Raw genomic sequence first — 6,778 nt, forward strand, 5'->3', positions numbered from 1 at the left:
CTTTAAAAAATTCCCATGCCTAGGTCTTACCCAGAAATTCTGACTTAACGGATCTGGGGTGGAGGTGGAGCCTGAGCATTGGATCTTAAAATGTTCCCCTGGGGATTGCATTGCAAGCCAGTGTAGTGGGCTGAATAATTGCTCCCAAAAATAGTATATCAGGCCCTAATCCCAGGAACCTGTAAATGTTACCTTTTGTGGCAAAAATGGATTTCACAGATGGGATTAAGTTAAGGATATTGAGATGGGGAGACTGTCTTCATGTTTCAGAGGCGCTCTAAATGCAGTCACAAGCATCCTAATAAAAGAGAGGCAGAGAGAGATGTGACACACACAGAGGGAAAGGTGATACGAAGATGGAACACAGAGAGATTTGAGGGTTCTGGCCTTGAAGATTGGACTGATGTGGCCAGAAGCCAGGTAATGCTGGCAGCCACCAGATGCCGGAAAAGGCAAAGAACAGATTCTCTCCTATAGCCTTAGAAGGAGAACTGCCAACACCTCGATTTCAGCCCAGACATTCTGATGTCAGACTTCTGAACCTCCAGATCCATGAGAAAATGTGTTGTTATTTTAAGGCACTAGATTTGTGGTAATTAGTTATGACAGCCAAAGGAAACTAATTCAGCGGGTCGGCAACTGCTACTGTAGTCCTACTGGCCTCTATTGGAGTCCTCCAAAGGCCTCAATGCTACCTCCAAGTCTTCGCACCTGCTTTTTCTCTACCTACAGCACTCTTTCCCCTAGTCTTCACTTGGCTGACTTCAGGAGGCTTTCTCTGACCCAGTCTCAGATCTTGCTTTTTTTCTTTTTTTTTTTTTTAGAATTTTGTACTTATCTTTCATAGTACTTATCACAGTTTTTAATGAGCTATTTAGTTGTTTATTTATTTAATGCTTTTCTTTCCCACCAGAATAATAAACTACTCTCTGAGGACTAAACTTACATCATTTTATACATTGCTGTATTTTCAGCACCTGACATGGTGCCACATACATAGTAAGTGATCAAAAAAACTCATGAAAAGAAATAATGAATGAACTAATAATCTTGTAACACATACAACTGAACTCCAGATAACAGTCAGGGATGCCAGATCAAAGTCTATCTTCTGGGAGAGGGAATAACAAGGTCCAGGAAGGAAATCTGGGCCCCAAATAAAAACACATCAGATCTGACTATGCTCCAGACTCTATGAGAGAACTGGAGTGGTGGGGGAGAGTTTGTGCAGGGGTTTTTATATGCACACTTGACTCCTGATTTGAGCAGCCAACCACACTTCCAGACTGTATTTGGTATAGGTCATGAGGATCTGATCTTGATCCAGTACCAGGTTTGACAAGTATTGGCTCAGGAACTGGACAGGGAAAAGAAAGAGGCAAAATTACCTTAAGACCTGCAGCAGAACATAACTGGAAACACGTAAGCACTGACAAATATGTGAACCAGGCAAAACCGATCCATCCCTTTGTCTGCATGAAAGACAGGATACTAACTGAAATCCATCAGTCTCTAGGTATATTAGTAGGTTCCCATTATCCATCTGTCTCCAAGTCAAGAACAACCCATTTTGTGAAATTTGTGTATGCATCTATTTTTAAAAATCACTTGAATAAATCCAGAACATTAAGTAAAATCCATTGTACTGTTCCTTACTGACTGCCTGCTTCCATTATAGTAAATAGATGCCAAAGACAAAAATGAATGGTGCTAGATGCTGATTTTCAGGGTCAGGAACCAAGCTGATTGACTGGCCCACAGGCTAGTCACTCCCTTCTCTGGCCATTGCTTGGTGAAAATGCAATGGCAAGAGAAAGGCAACTTTGAAACTCTAGGAATTCCAGGATTGCAGATAACAATTAAACAAAAGGACAGAATTAAAAGCTCCATCTTCAGCCGAAAAGGTAGAATGATCAGGTAAGGGAAGAAGAGGCTTGGTAAGGTAGAAATACTTAGAGGGAGATTTCAGTTAGGTTCTTTGCTTGCAAGGAGCAAACTCACCCACTCATGTGAGGGGAAAAAATGATGCTTCAACCCTGCCTGTTGTTTTGGTTTGATTTGTTTTAACTCCTCTAATTTGACCTCAAGCACATGTTGACTTTGCATTTGTGAATGTAAACATTTCAGTTAGAGCTAATGCCAACATCAAAAACTTTTCATCAAGAAATAATTTTCTGGAGCAAATTCTCTTGTTTTTCAGCGTTTTCAGTGTTTCAGTGGCACAGTGTTTTCGGTGCTCAGTCTCTGAGCACTGTATGTCTGGTTTTTAGCGGTTGCACTATGATGTGCCTAAATGTGGTTCTCTTTGTACATTTACATTGCTTGGAGTTTGCCGAGCCTCTTGAATCGTAATGTCTTTCAGCAGTTTTTAGAAAGTATTCAACATTAGCTCTTCAAATTTGCTGCTTCCTCATTGTCTCTCTCATATCCTTTTGGGATTCCAATTACACACATGTTAGAGGCATTTACTACGTCTCATGTATTTATTTTGCTCTGTTCCATTCTTTCGATTTTCTTTTTCTTTCTGTGATTCAATTTTGCTATTTTCTTTGGGTCTATCTTTGAGTATACTAATCCTGTCTTCTGCCATATGCAGGCCAAGTTCATGCTAAACCTGTCCAACAAATTCTTAAGGTCAGCTATAACATTTTTAGGTTATGTAATAACAGATTGATCCTTTTACCTACACTAGAATTCTTAGTTGACCTTCTCCATCTTTTCATCTCTTTTGTATGTCTTTTTCTGCATTTTATTTAATATATGTATAATTGTTATTTTAAGGCCTTTGGGTAACTCCAATATCTGGATCATCTACAGGTTTGCTTCTATTGCTTTTTAAAAAAATTTTAGTCACGTTTTTCTGCTTCTTCATATGTCTCATAATATTTTATTGTTTGGTGAACATTATGTGTAAAATAATCTTAGAGACTGCTGTCTCTGTTATTTCCCCCAGAGCATTTGTGCTTTCCCTTGAAAAACAGATAGAGAGAGGGACTATCTATCAGTCACTTCCAACCCATCAGAAATTGAACTGGCTTAGAGCTAGACTGCAGCTTCAGTTAGACTTAGTTCACTTCTGCTTTCAAAAATCTCAAGGACAGTTGTGTGTTTGTTGCAGCTGTTCGTCTCAAGGATTTTCCAAGTGCTTTGAGGCAGTGAGAGAGTGAGACACTCGACTCGGCTTTCCAGTCCAGCTTCCTGGTCTCTTAGCATCCCCTCCCCGAGGCCCCAGCACTCAGCAAATGTCCTTTGGGAAAATTGGCTAAGGCCTTAAAAATCCCCTAGATCCCAGCTTATCAGCATCTTCTGCAGGTTTGTCTTTTCCTGAGAGAGTCCCTCAGTCTAGCCAAACCTAACCGATCCCCAGTCTGTGAGCACACTTGCAATTGTCCCCAGGGAAGAAAATGGTCAGTGACCTCAGCTCATCTGGGAAAGGAGTATCTCTCTGGAATTTTAACTTATTTATAACATTTTGCTTCCTACATCTCCCATGTCTTTAAAAATATAATTTTTGTAATTTATCCAGTTTCTCTACTTATTACATCAGAAACCAACAACCTGCCTCAACCTTCTACTCAGAAACACACAAGTCCCCAGTATTACAAAATAATTCCACAAATAATTTTCTGTATAGAATAGTCAGGCTTTTCCTGGTACTTTTGCATTTTATTCTTATTTTACTAGCATGATTTTCATCTAGTTCAATTTTTCACCATGTATATTTACAACCAAGATGTGGTTTATTGATCAGTATCTTTGAGCATATGAAATTACATCATTCATAGCATCTGCTATTGTGAGTTTTCATGTGTGACCATAGAGTTTTCATCTGTGACCAAGTTTAATTTTATACCTTCAAATTTTGCATATCTAAACTTAGTAAAGAAGATTACATTCTTCAGACAAGTTTTAGACTCTAATACATTTTACCAAGCACAGTGTACACTTTCAGATATTGTAGTTTTTATTTTGTATTGATTATTTTTACCAGTAACATCTATTCCAAATTTAATAAAAGATGATGGTCTGTACTGAAGTCCTATTTCATCTCTAAGAAAATTGTGTGCAATTCTCCTCTGATATTCTAAAAATTTTGTTGTATCTAGTGGTCTATTCAGTGTGAATTGTGAATTGGTCTATTGCATTCTTAACAAACTTCTGCCACAAGTCTGTCTTTAATCTATAGAGTAATAATGTCTAGTGTTGGCAGTGCAAAAGAGCAAAGTGATGAAACTGAAGGGGTAAGCTTGTAATGGCAAGATCAATATGGCATCATGACTGGAACACAAAGACCTTGGTTGCTGAAACAGCTCTAAGGACTTGGGGTTGACTCTCTCTCAACTTGCCATGCCCTTTCTTCTCTCTGTGCCTCTGCTCTTGCCTCCTCTCTCAAGAAAAAGCTTCCTTTGATTAGTCATGGTTGTTCTACTCACAACCTCAGATTTCTCAGAATCCATGATGGCTGCCCTGGCCCCTCTGTATTATGGTTCATTCAGGTTTCATTTCTGCCATTAATCCTTTCACCTCATTTGGTATTATGTCTAGGTTCAAATTCCTAAGAGAAGGAGTATGACTAGCCCAACATAGCCAGAAGCCTACAAGGGCCCTAGTTCAGGGATCTTGTTCAGAAATCTCTCTAATCCATTATTTCTAAAAGTGCAATCCACTGATCATCTTCAGATCTGAGGATCACCTTTCCAAATTCCATGGCCCCAGGCATTTCCCTTTCCCCCAACCATAAGGGAAGCCAGGCAAGAAGCTGCCAGGGCTCCCCGCAGCCCTTCCCCACCCTATACCACGGGAAAGCCTCCTGGTGTAGCTCAAAAAGCTCTAGCATCAGACGAGTTTGGGTTCAAATTCCAGTCTCTTTGCCTCTAAACTGACTGTGAGTGACTTCCTAAATTCTCTGAGTTTTAGTTTCTTTATCTGTAAAATAAGAAAATTAAACTGATAAAAACAGATACTATACTTGTTCTTCACCAAAAGGCTGAGAAACGATAAAATAAGAAAATTATATCTCCCCTCAGAAAGAAATGGCATATATAAAGAGGCTGGCACAGATAAATATTAGTTCCTTTATTTCTGAGGGCAAGTCTGTGGCATCACCTTCATTTGCAGAGAGGATAGCAGAATAACAATGTGTGGCCAGCACCAAACAAAACACATGAGATGATCCCAGGAAATAAATGAATAGATTTGCCAGCAAGAGACATTGTTATTTTTTCTCCCTGCCAAGACTGACTTTCCCAGAGATCCTGCATTTCTTTGGATAACTCCACAACCACTCAATCCAGATATAGTCTCTCAGGCAGGCAACATGTTTACAGTCAAAATGCTCACTTCCACTTCAAGTTTCCAATCCCCTGCTGCTACTTTCTGCAAACTTAATTAATTCGTTGCAGCTAACATTTGTTCAACCTCGTGCAGCAATGGGAGACTGAAAGAAACAGGCTCTTGTAAATTAAAAACATTTCAAAATATTGTCTTCTCCCAAGAAAACATTTTTTTTTAAATTAACACTCCATTTGGATAACTTTAAGGTTTCAAAAGAAAACAAACACGGAAGTTCCAATTAATGCTGATTGTCTTTAACTATTTCATTGCCATTCATCCTGGCTACCAGTCTTATTATCCTAAGCACTGCCATCTTAAAAGACATGCAATAGACCCTCTACCTAGCTCCTTTGCAAAGCTTAGGTAATTATATCACGTATGGTCCTAGTGTGGAAATGCCTGTCACACACTCCATCAGTCAGCAGATTAAGATGTGCCTAAACCCTAAGTGATAATGTTGTCTTGGAAAATTAGAAGTGGAAGTGCCATATTGAAGGCAATGATGTGTAGCAAAGGGATAAAGCATATTTTTCTTTTTCTTATTGATCTGGTTGTTTCACTACCAAGACACAATTACATTGGCTAAGACTAATGTAATAAGAGGAAGACTAAATAATAGGAAGAGTGGCTAGGAAATGGCCCTGCAAGTGAATGTCACCTTATCCCGACAGATTAATCCAAGGGATTCAGATTGGGGCATTCTGATCTGTTGGCCTGGTTAACAGGCACCAAGGATATATGTAATCTATCAGGGAAAGTCCCTACAATGACCAATGAGTGTGAAAGAACATCCTAATAGCTGCTCTTCCACTACCTGCCATGAGTTTTGTATAATGTTTCCTTATCAAAAGGGCTCAGTTATACGTATTCTGTCTCTAGTGCATGATCGGTGAGCACTCTGTGCAGTTCTACACAGATGTAAAGTGCTGTTGTTATTGTTGTTGTCATAAATAATGTAGAGGAAAGAGCTTCGAGCCTGGAGTTAAGGTGACCTGAGTCCTAATCACAGCTTTGCTCATAAAGCAATCAAGTCACTTCCTTGGGAGCACAGAAGAGAGCATACAGTGACAAAGTGAAAGACCCAATACTGGGGGACGCTTCTACGGGCTCTGTGAGCCTCTATTAAAATGGCTACCATTGTGCGGAGTTATCACACGAAACTCCGACAGCTTTTCTCTGGTTTACTCTAAAGTCTTTTCATCTTTTCATATGTGCTGATCATAATTCTAAGATTCAAAAATATGTCAAAACACAATTTGAGGACACTTGGTTAAATCAGAGAGAGAGAAGGGAGCAAAGGAGGAAACCTAAAATGCAGACATTAAACACCAGATCACTAAATCAGTACCTCTAACTTCTAAGAAATGTGAGGCATAGCATAAATGTTTTCAGAGATTCCTGTCAACAGTAATGCTGAGCCGGATGCAGTGGCTCACGCCTGTAT

The 6,778-nt window shown here is 39.5% G+C and overlaps 1 non-coding gene across 1 annotated transcript; it reads right to left on the reverse strand.

Moving 5' to 3' along the window:
- Window positions 1-4,815: 4,815 nt before the first annotated feature.
- Window positions 4,816-4,999, reverse strand: LOC135277619 (U2 spliceosomal RNA). Its single transcript, XR_010345230.1, has one exon. It is a non-coding gene; the product is annotated as a U2 spliceosomal RNA (small nuclear RNA).
- Window positions 5,000-6,778: the final 1,779 nt, after the last annotated feature.

Source organism: Aotus nancymaae, unplaced genomic scaffold (assembly GCF_030222135.1).
Source record: "Aotus nancymaae isolate 86718 unplaced genomic scaffold, 86718_ANA_hifiasm-v0.15.2.pri h1tg000032l_0, whole genome shotgun sequence".
Taxonomy (NCBI): Eukaryota; Metazoa; Chordata; class Mammalia; order Primates; family Aotidae; genus Aotus; species Aotus nancymaae.